At 27.6% G+C, this 12,752-nt stretch overlaps 1 protein-coding gene across 1 annotated transcript in view; it reads left to right on the top strand.

Annotated features, from left to right (window-relative positions):
* The window catches only part of LOC119669602, a 247,041-nt gene that overhangs the window by 105,102 nt on the left and 129,187 nt on the right, over positions 1–12,752 (top strand). The gene's annotated exons all lie outside the window — the stretch shown is intronic.

Below are 12,752 nucleotides of genomic sequence, written 5' to 3'. Positions count from 1 at the left end.
TCAGATTTAATTATACGTCTCTGCTATCTCCAAATGAATTCCTCTTATATACGTACGTATATGAGTACGAGTACGAGTACTTCAAACTGAAATGTAATTGAGTGAATTAAAAAACAGATAAACTTGGCCCTGACTTTGACTCTTTTTGACTTTTCAGCACTTCTTTATATTCTTAAAATGTGTACTTATGTGTATCTTTGTATAATTGTAGATGCGAGTAAAAAGTATCTACAGTTGTTTGTTGGATTTTTGTAACAAATTTGCATGTAATTTTTCTTTTCATTTGTATTTCATTTTTTATTTAAAATTTTGCCTTTTATTTATTCAAAAAATAATTTCATGTTGCTGCGCATGTCCGCAGGGGAGCGTAACCAAGATACGAACTCTGAAGCTCTGCGAGTCTTATTTTTTCCTATTAATGTATGATTGCTGGTGCTGGTCTTGGTTCTGGTGCTAGTGCTATCTTATGTACTACTATAGTGTGTAGTGTGTGATGATGGTATCTTTCTGTAGACTGCTTCTCGGTCTATTGTTTCCGGTGGGTTTAATGTCATCAGTTCGTGAGAAAATAATTTCTATTTAACTTTATGCTGCGTGTAATTTTACGTTCTACTTCGCAATTTTATTTTTTTCCACTTCTTATTAACATTTCTTCTTCTTTTTCTTCTCGTTAATTACACTCAAATTATTTTCGTGGACCTACGGATTTCATTGTTTATAGTTCGTCTCTTTTGGTTAATATAATTTTTTATTAATTTTTTTATTAATTCGTTTGGTTTACGGTAATCCTATGCGTTGATTTTTTTGGGCAGGTAATTGCCCGAATTATTGTATATAAATTTGCAAAACTATAGAAAGTTGGTGTGTTTTCTTTTAGGGGGAACCTAAAATTAGACGTCGTCATGCATGAACTTTAACCCAAATTAAAACAAAAAAATTGCAATTATTTTCATACTAGAAAATGCTTTTTTCATGGTGGTCTTCCCGCTCATTTGCGAAATAATAAAATCAAGTCATTAGCCTTTCAGTATTTTTGTTTTATTTAAAAATAGACTAAGTTTATTTTTGATTGAGGGAAAATTTTTTTATAAAAAGAGTTAATTTTATTTTAGATATTAATAAGTCAAATTTACTTTGTGAAGTTATTGAAGTTGATATTGTAAATATTTTATATATATATATATATATATATAATTTATATATATATATATATATATATATATTATATATAATATTTATTATATATATATGTTATTATGTGTTTTATTTTATATATAAATAAATTTTATATTATTTATATTTAATTTTAATTGCAATCTCTTTTCATATTTTTTATATACGATTATATAAGAAGGTTGTTTCATAAGCGGATGATATCCGATTTAGTTCAGTTTACATTGAGAAAGTGCGTTTAAATACATCAATATGTTCCCTCGAGAATAAATAATGTCCATTGTAATGCCCTCAAAATGTCAGTACGATGGTAGACTAGACAAAATAAGTTTTAAAATATATGTGTAATCAATTTTTTGTTATTCAGTGACTGATTGCAGTTGTCACTCAGGGAGCTAAAGTTCGAATAGGTCAATTATTATTCTTTTGTTCTGTCACTGTTCCGCAATCTCTAAAAGGTGCACATCTATGCTAAGGTACCACTACCTACGGTATTTCTTTAGGTATTTAACCCATTTTAAAATTACACAACTGCCTTCACAGAAAACAATAAGTTTTCAAAATTATTTTTTTTGACGTAATGGGATTAGTCTTGCCACAAATGTGGTATCAGCACTATCTAGTGATAGAAAATCAACGGCCTAGTGAACCGGTGTTTTTTCAAGACTGGCTGTCACGAATACCATTTCCTTAAGATAGGTAAAGTGAGTGATATAATAAAATATTTATACAAATAGTATAAGTAAATTGTATTAAATTATGAAAATAAGCTCCGTCTATACAAACAATAAATAAAATACCGTCATCAGTTTTTCTAATAGCGTTTTTGATTGGAAAATCTGTTTTCAATTTAGATTTACTCTTGATTTGTTAAATTTTGGAGCCCAATTACATTTTTGTAATTGTGTTTCTAGATATTTATAGTTTTTCTATAAATTATGAATTATTAATTATATATATTTATAAATAAATATATATATTTTTTAAAGGATTTCTGTTGTTCTAGTTCACTAGAACTAGTTCTAGTTGTTCTAGAAATTTAAATAAATACTTTTTTAATATGTCGCATTAAATCACACTTTACTTTTCAAGCCATATAAAACAACTGTTAATTTCAGGGTAATCTTGCTACTCTAGCGAAATATGTAGAGTGATATAAGTTAATCTCGAGTGTTAAACATTTCGCTCGAGATTTGCCGTGAAATTGCACTAAAAGTGTAACTCGATTGTATAAGTTACCTTAGATTTACCAATCGTAAACGGCATAAATATGTCATGAAACATATTTATCAATATATATATATCATATATCAAGAAACTTCTTGATAACATTAAGACTCAATTCGATTCGAATTATATTATATAAATACCTATATTTAAGTTGTAATTAAATTTTTAAAATTCTTTTTTATATAGTAATCAAGCTTATAATATAGTTTTTTATAATTTATAAAGATAATATATCTTTAAAGTAGATATATATTTTATTTAATATGCATTTTATAACCTGTACACTTGTTTGAAAATGCGTAGGTTTGATGATTCGTTGCACTCAATCTTTTTTATTCGATTTAAATTCTTTTTGTGAATATTTTCATATAAATGAAAGAATAATAGTGAGTTATATGCAATCTTATTTTTTGCCACATTTGATTTAAGTTGCAGTCACTTGAGAAAAATCTCAGCAAAAACAAAAAATCGACTGTCAGAATTTCTTTTGTAAATCATGAATTAAATGACATTTAATGCGCGTTCAAGGTTTCATGCATAATTTTATGCTAATTTTTTATTCATATTCTCTTATAAGTTATTGACTGCATCATTCCTTTCCGTGCATACAAATAGTATGGAAAATATGTACATATATACTTTATGCTTGACAAAAGTTGAGATACTTTATTTTTAAGCTTTGCATCATTAGTTAAGTCGAAGAATTTAGCATAGCTCTGACTAACTGACGACACATGCAACAATTTCTTTGTTCGTCGAACAGTATGAGATATATTTGAGATCATTTGATAATAAAATTATATATAAATATATATAAAATGCTTTATATCTATGTGAAAAACCTCACAAAAAAAAATTACTTCATTTTTTATTACATACTGTAGTTAACAGAAACTTTTTCATTTGCATTTTTGCACAGATTTAATTTAAGTTTGATATTTGTGGAAAATGTCAAAAGGATTCGGTGTGAAATTCCTAAAATTACCACACTCCATTTACATTTTCCAGTATCCTTTTATGCATATTGATTTTGTAAGTTTTGCATTCAGGAATTTACAAATGTCAGCTTTTTTTTTGGATCAAAAAAAAAAAATGCTTTTAAAATGAATGCAATTTTTTTTTCTACTTTAAACTGATTCAATTTATTACGTTTGACAAAAAGTATGAAGTTATTTACACTGTAAAACAAATAACTTTTCGGGGAATAAATTTTGATTTATTAATGAAAATTCTGTTGTTTGGTTATGTTTTATGCATGACGTTGAAATGTTCAATATAAGTAGTAAAAAATATTTCAGGAAATTAATATACACTTATTTTTAGTGTTAAATTAAAATTTTTGCCTAGAGGACATGTCGACTGATCATCAAACATAATTAAATTCTGTGTTATTTTGTTTCCAATCAAGTTTTTTATTAACTGTACAGCATTTATCAATAATACATTATATCCTTTTATTATTTAAATTAAATATATTCTTTTATATAACTTTTTACAAATTACGTATATACATATTACCATAATCTCGACCATATTGGTTTCGCCCGTGCAAATCGTGAAGTTATATTAACATGATTTTCTCAGTATTACGTTCCTAGATTAGGTCCTATATGTTACGCAGAAAAGAGTAATAAAATCATGCAAAAAATAATGCCTGTATAAACAGAATATTAAATATTGAAATTTAACAATTAAAAATAAAAATATAATTAATTAATTTAATTAATTCAATAAAGAAAACAAGTGAATTTTTTATTAAAACTTTCATAGCAAAAGTAACAAAACTGCAGAAAAATTAGCGAACATAAAAAGTCAAGTACGGCTTTGGGTCAGTTGGTTAAGGTGCGCTGCCTCTGAGCTACAAATTTGGCAGGACACGAGTTCGATTCCTGGTATTTGCACTCTCAAAAAATTATTTACAAATATTTAATTACAAGAATTATTTCCAAGACCACTGATGATGAGTATTTGGTAATACTCGCTGTATGGTCAACCAAAAAACCAATTAATTAAAATAATATAAAATGAATTTTCTTTCTTTTTTAATCAACACTGCACTTACCTTGATTCTAATTTCTATAATCGGAATAACTCTTGTAGGTTCTATACTACTTTTTATTGAAGCTAGAAGGGGGCACAATAGACCCGACGTTGGCAGGCCCAAATCCATTAATAATAATAATACAGTATAGGATAATAGTTTATATAAAATAGTTTTGGTTTACAAAATTTGCTTTTTACAATTCTGAAGCTGATCCTGCACAAATGAGAAACGATTTCAATCAGAACTTCATAAATGTGTTTTACTTGTAAAAAAACAAATCACAATTTCTAAAAGCGAAAAAGTATTAATCCCTTCTTGAGAAGGCATGGCAATTTCACAACAGATTTCGGTAGAGCCAGCTATTTTGAGTGACGATTTTTTCTATGCTTTATGCCGATATAGTGTATTTCTCGAGATAGAGACGTTAAAATTACAAAGTTTTTACTTTAATTATGTTAACAAAAACAATATATGCTTTTCTGAACCAAGTATTTTATACAATTCTTAAATTAATTACACAGTAAACCTTTAAGTGAACCTTTAATTACACACAGCTTTCATTTAAAGATATCCAAGTTTAAATCAAATTCTCAAACACAACTATACAGATATCATAGTGCAAAAAGTTGATAAAATTAGTTATCTTTCCTAAAACTGAGAGATGGAGGAATAGTGTGAAATAATTTACTAATTATTAACAAAATAACACCAAAATTATAATGTTCTACCACGATAATGCGTGATATCATATATATTTAGTACAAAACACTACAACTGTAAAAGTTCCATTCAAACTTTTACAGTTTGAATGGAACAAAACACTACACCTATTTTATTCTTCAAATCAGGTATATTCAGATTATAACTTGTGTTGGGTTCTTTAAAGTTTTTTAGACTTTACTTCAAACTAGAACTTTACAAATACAAGATTTGTATCAGTTTCTTTTTCAGAAATGATTAAAAATTTTAGAATTGAAGAATCGTGGGTCTGGTTTAAGGTATTAATCAAATGAACAATAATTCAATAAAGTCTTTATTCTTGTTCTTATATAACCAATTTGCGCCATTAGATTTGTGTTTTAAAAGCCAAGAAATTGTTTTCTTTTAGGGCGAATCATCTGCGGGGTCTAGAATTAGATTGTTGAAAACATTTTCAAAAAATAGAAGAAGGAAAGAAAAAACTTTCCGAACAATTCAATATATAATGGCATATATAGTACACTTTAAAAAAAACATTGTTTAAAATTAAAACTACTACTAATTTAATCCCTTTTTAAATCGACTTTATTTAAAACTATAATTAAAAATACTTCTAAAGCAATAAGAATTTTATTTGCTTTTTATAAAAGTTTATTTTAGTGAAACTTTCGAGTTTGTCTTTTTTTTGAATTTTCTAACTATTAAATAATGTCCTTATTTAAAAAGTTACTATTGCTCTACGATTACATTTAACCCACTTATACTTTTGGCAAATTAAATACTAATTTATACGACTATCACCACTTTATTCGTTTCCCTTATATGCGACATTTTTAACGATTTTTACTTCATCGAAGTGAAGAAAATCCCCAATTATTTTTACCTAAACTTTTTATCCTTTAAATGTTTCCTTTTTTGCTTTTTCGTTAAAATTGCGCTAATTTATATACGATGTGACTTTACCTTAAGGTAGCAAAATAATAATAAAAATTGTCTCTAAATTTTATTTTATTTTTTTTTACACATTTTTTATACTACTATTTTTTTGCAATGCAACACTTTTAGCTACGTTTATCAGAGAAGTTGTTCTGTGCAAAGACAAAAAAAAATGTTTGTACGCAAAAATAACTCAACTGTTAAATGAAAATATAAATATTAAAAAGAAAAAAATATAGACTTGAAGAGTTTTTATTAAAATTCATAAATAAATTAAAACATTAGATTTGTCACATTTTTCCGTTTTAATAATTAAATTTTAACCTCTTCCCTTATGTGTAAGGAAGAAAAAAATTAAAAAATATTTGAGGCACTTTTCTTGGCTTGGCAACTTTTTATTAGCTTCAACGTAGGCAGGGCAGCAGTAGCCGGTGCTGAGGGTCCGTTGCTATTTATTTTTTTTTAATTATTATTTTTATTTTTTTTTTTATTTTATAACTTATGCTCTTTTCAGCTTAAGGCTATGAATGCCTTTCACTTTACTAACTTGATTTGTTTTGCAACGGAAGTGACGATACCTACCAACCGACCACAGCAACACTGGTACTAACAAATCACGGTTAAGATAGCCTCTTACGCAAATTAAGTACTTTTTAATTTTAATATTTTGCAAGGATGCCTTTTTGCTTGGCTTGTTGCTACCTTCTTCTGCTTCTTCTTCTTCTTTGGTATGGCAAAACATTAAAAAATCAACAAGGACTACTGCCTGCCTGTCGGCTGCTAAGAATCGCTTTCAAACTTGTTTTGCGGCCGCGGGTTGTAGATACAAAGTCGAACCGGCAGCAGCTGCTTCTGCTCCTGGTATCGGTTGTGGTCATGTTTTCCCAGCATTTTAAATCTGCTCCTTTGTTTTATTATCCTTTTTATGTTTGAAGCTCTGTTTTTTCTTATTTTGTGCTCTAAATTTGCTGTTCGAAGCACGCAGTACACCGTTCAGCCTGCAGCGTGCAGCGCTCTTATTTTATTATCTATTCTGTTTTAATTTTTAATTACACAATTTCACTGTTACTGTGAAATTCTAAAATCTGATTAAATTCAACTTTGTGTAAGGGGTGGTCTAACGAGTTAAAGGTGTTATAAATAAGATTTAAGTGATTGTAAAATGCTTTGAAAGAATTAAGAATTAAACTATTAACCTTGTTTGAGTATTTAAGTTCGAGTATCAAAAGCAGCGCAGGGTAATGAATATATCTTCACAGTTTTTAATAAATTTTAATATATCATTTTCAATCTATTTTATATAAATAATTAAATTTTTTTCTTTTTCTATTTTCAGGTATGTTCAAATGTTTAATAATTACAATATTTTTTGATATAATATAATGGCTTTAAAATTGGTGAGTTTTTATATTTTCAGGGATTTATATACATTTTTATATTGACATTGTTTAAGATTATTCGTTTATGTGAGACTAAAAGAATTTATAAACAGACAAGTTAAATATATTTAACTCAAAAAAAATTTGACTATAATATTCGCACATCACAAATATTCTTTATTACCTGCAAAAATTAATATCAATAAAATTAAAGTTAAAATCAGTCAAAATTACCAGACCAACTTCTTCATCTTTTTACTTCTTCGATTTTCTTTCTTCTTTTTCTTTTTCTTCCTTCTTCTTCTTCCATCTTCTTCTTCCATCTTCTTCTTCTTCTTCCTTCCTCTTCTTCCTTCTTCTTATTCTTTTTCCTTCTTTTTCCTTTTTCTTCATCCTTCTTTTCTCATCCATCTTTAGCAATAAGGAAAATTTCAATTAAAATTTGATCATGGTAAAGAAGATTTCTGTATCTTTTTAGCAGGAGCACTTTTTTTCCAAACACACGAAATGATCAAGCCAGTAAGGCTTGAATTTTTATGTGCTTCGTTATAGTATATCAATGTCGCGTTGTAGTTTCGATACTCATTACTAACGCGTAAAGTACTATAAATTTCACCAAAGAATTTTTTTCTCTTGAATACTCTTAACATCTCAACACGCTTGGTTATTGTCCAAGCTTCTGCATCATACAGCAGGACAGGACAGGTATGATAAGAGATTTGTAGATCGTGAATATTATTTGTCAATAGTGGGTTTTATTTCTCAATTGCCTTCTAAGCCGGATGTAACATCTTTTGGCAGAATTGATTCTTCGTTGAATGACTAGGCTGGCGTGATTTTTAGTGTAAACCATCGTTTTCGAATACACAACGTAGTCCATTACTTCGAATTTGTAGTTGTCAATAATGTAAATCTATGTAGCAACGCTGTCAGTGTTTACTGCTCATTATGATCTAATGAGATCTACAACCGATCAAGCGGTAAAGCAAAAATTAGATTTTGTGTTATATAAGTAAATCTTGTTTTTTTATATATTTTGATCGATATTTCCTTTTTGAAATAATATAACGTCAAAGTTTAGTTATTAAATATTATGCGATAACCAAAAATCGTTTCATTATTGGACTTAAATGTTAGGAAAAATTTACAGAAGGTGTTATTTTTTAATGTATTGTGATGAAACCTTCAAACCTTATGTAAATATCACTTACTATATAAGCAAAGCGTAACTAATTTTGATGTTATTTATTAACAAATTTATTTTTACAAATTTTTTCAAAATTAACTAACATTGTATGAGACACTATTTCTTAAATTGAATTGTTCAATTTCTTGAATGCCGACATATCCCACCGCTGCAATTTTGAGTTACTTGCCCCAAGAGTGGTACAATATAGATATCTTGTATCTTTTCAATTGCAAACAAAAGCACAGAAATGATGCTTCAAAACCAACCAAAATAACTAACAAAATTAAATCGGTCATGATTTTTGCTATTTTTATTCCATGTCTTCAATTTGTGTAGCAAGCAATATGCGTCCCTTATCCCCTTATCATTTGGCTGTATGTGTACTATTTATCCATTTGAGTGGCATTACTAAAGCTCCAGCAAAACCATTCATTTCTCTTATATATCCTAGCGCATCTTATGTTGGCATGGCTGCCACTTGCTTTTGCTTGCTCTATCTACGTTTTTATTGCCATCGTGTGCGGCTCTGGTTCTGGTACTGGCTCTGGCTCTGGCTCTGCATAAATGTTCGCTACAATTTTGTAACTATTTTTACTGCTATTTGCTGTGTAAAAGTATCGCGCCATTAATGTATAAATATCTTTATTGCAATACAAAAAAAGACAAAAAAAAAAAATAATAATAATTGCACATACACATTTTTACCTATATTTATTTGTTATGTTGTCCTTTTTATATTTCACATAAATTTAATGTTGTTGCAGTCTTAAATATTTAATATTTTTGGCATTTTTGAACATACCTATCTCATTTTTTTATGTAATAGTTATATTAATAACTTCATAACAATAACATATTTTAAATATAATATTTAAGTTATATTTACTTAAACAATATAAATGTTACTCTTAGTAATTTTATCTGAAAAATATTATCTGGATAATTTGAATTACATTTACATGAATTGGAAACATACCGTATATATAAGATATACCATATATATAAGATATAGTATATATATAAGATATACCATATATATAATATATACTATATATATAACATATACCATATGTATAATTTATACCATATATATTCCAGATATATGTATTGACTTTTTCCAAATTATGTGACAAAAGTTCACAATGTAATTTCTAAGCATAAGAAACGTAAAAAGACGTATCGGAATCCAGGGCTATATGCAATAATAATCGAGATATAAAATATAAAAAATCGATACGAAAAAACAATTAGTCAAATGTTTTATAAATAGTTTTTCTAAATATCTCATAAGAAAAGCAAAAAATCAATACGAATACACTACCTGAAATGTTCTATAATCCATTAAACATTTTTTGATTTGATGGATTACTTGTTGTTCTTAATTGGCCTTGGAACTTTATTATTATCATTTAGCCATTTTCATACACTGCTCAACGTAGGCCTTCTTTTCATGTTCCCATTTTCCTCTACCTCTATTGCGTTTTAATGTTGCTTTATATGTAGCAATATATGTTTTCTTTATTTTTCAGTTAAGCTTTGAAAAGTGAACTCCGATGGTAACACTTCCCTATCAGTTTCTGTGGTTACTTTATATTAAGGGTTAGTCAATATAGTTGACAATTGTTTTTTTTTTTCTGTTAACATTTTAATCTATTCTGATATTGACTATTCTCTTAGTTTCTTTACTTCTTTTATATATAGCGACAACTATTTTTTAGTTACATTTGTTGAAAAATTATAAAAGTTGGATTCCAGTCCAATAACAAATGTATCAGCTTCTGTTGTTACTTTATATATATCGATATCTGTTTTTTCCCTAACGTCTGACGAAGGATGGCAATTATTGGAATAACCCCTTATTGATAAGTCTCTTATCAGCTGTTATTCTTATCTATATTATTTCATGTATATTGATAAATGTTTCTTCTCTTATTTTTGACAAGGGTTTGCAAAAATTGATTTACACTGTGATATTAACTCGCCCTTCAACTTCTGTGGTTCCTTGATATATAGACTAACTCGTTTTAAATATATAAATGCAAATAACCGGTGATGTAAGTGCGATTCCTATTAGATTGTAAATATATAGTAACGAAATCTATTTTATTGCATTGTAAATTAATTAAATATAATTCATTTTGATCAAGAAACACGATTATAGCTAAGCTAAGCTAAGATAATAAATAGATATAAATTTTATTAGATATTTGCATTGAGACAACAATTCGCCGAATGTGCCCATCACTTGACTGAATTTATTACCATTTGAATCAATAATCAAATAAAATAAAATAAAAATAATTTAATTAAATTGAATTCTTTCTCAAATAACAATAAATAGGGCTATTTAATTAATTGAATACAGTACTCGCTCAAATATGTGAACTAAACCCAAGACTTCTGTTCACGTTTTAGAAGTTTTTTTAGAAAAAGGTTGTCATATGTAAGCCAGTGTTTATGTTTTCAAGCGAAAACTGTACTACTTAAAATTTTATTATTTATTGAGTCTTTTAATTAAACCTATTAAAATCTAAACTTTTTATAATTTTGATTAAATTTTGACTTTCAAATTGAACAAAAAATCATTACATTTTTTTGCTTAAATAAATAGATAGAAATTTTTATTAAAGCGTTTTGTAGGAATAAAATGCTGACATTTTCCATAACTAATTTGCAAAAATTCATTTGTTTTTAATTATATTAAACTGCTTTAAATGCAAAACTTGATGCCCATCTATAGTCAAGCATCGACTAAACTCAACTCGTTGGTAGGTGCATTCCTCTCCCTAACTTGAGCTGAACAAATTGTGCTGTTGTTTTAAGTGTTGCTGCTGCAGCTGCCTTGCAGTTGCACTGCATAAAATTGTTCTCACTTTGTTTAAGCAGTTCAAGCAATATTAGATTTGTGTTGTTGAAGTTGCAGTTGCAAGTGATAATCTTTTAAGTCGTTGTTGTTTTCTTTGCAATAAGACAATGCACACAGCATAACAACAGCAATAATGTGAGTCGAGAATCGGGAGTCAGGAGTCAGGAGTTGGGAGTCTTCATAGAGAACCATTTAAAGTACACGGAGTTAGATTGAAAATCGACCGAATGAAAAAGGCACAAAAAGCATGCGGAGTATGTAAACGACTTTTCTGAATTTCATTTGATAATATTGTAACCAAACATTTTCCGTTAATTTATATATATATACATAGATATGTATATATAGTAATATAGTATATATATGAGAAAAAAGAAAAAAAAAATACTGATAGTATTGGAGAAAAGCATTAACAAACAAGAAAACTCTTTTGTGTAAAGCACCGGGGAGCTAACAACGTAGACAAAATTTGAATTTGACATACTTGACCCCAACGCTACGAGTACATACTGATGTATGCGAGTTGTTCTGTGTTCTGGTACATGAGTACGAGTTCTAGTGCATTACTTGAGCTGAACGTCGCACTGATTAAGTTATAGAGTCAGTCACATAGTGAGACTAACAGTTCGAATGTAGAACTGTTAGTAAATCGGTGAGTCTGTGTTGCTATGTAGCTTAACTAACTGCAATGAATGAACTTAACTGAACTGAACAGAGTAGCGAAAAGTTGGTTTATTTTTTTTTTTTTGATTTTGATTTTGTTTAATAAATGTTTTTATTTTTTTCTAGGAAAAATTCTAATTTGTAAAATTTGCACAGAATTGTTTTTAATTATAAAATCATATATCAAGTTACAACGAATGTAAAATAATATTTGCTAAATATGTTATCAATTTTAATTAAATACAAAAGCTGTTCCTCATGATATTATAAAATTTATGCTTAAAATAATTATTTTTTCAATTATTAACACCTAAAAGCTATTTAGCTTAAAAATAATATATAATTTTTATTTCTGTATTTCGGTAAAATATCAGAAATGTATGCAAATTATATCGTGTACTCTTAAAATATAATAAAATTAAATTTTAAATTTCATTTTACACTAGAAATTATGCCATTTGTTCCAACTAAAATACAAACTTTATTTCTAAATGCAAATATTTATAAACTAAGGCATCTCAAAAATATGTAGAGACTTTCTCCTACCCCGGGATTACGTTAGTATTACTTCGA

The sequence above is a fragment of the Teleopsis dalmanni genome, chromosome 1 (assembly GCF_002237135.1).
Source record: "Teleopsis dalmanni isolate 2A chromosome 1, ASM223713v2, whole genome shotgun sequence".
In the NCBI taxonomy this organism is placed as follows: Eukaryota; Metazoa; Arthropoda; class Insecta; order Diptera; family Diopsidae; genus Teleopsis; species Teleopsis dalmanni.
The sequence above is the reverse complement of the archived record's forward strand: the minus strand, read 5'-3'. Positions and strand labels throughout refer to the sequence as shown.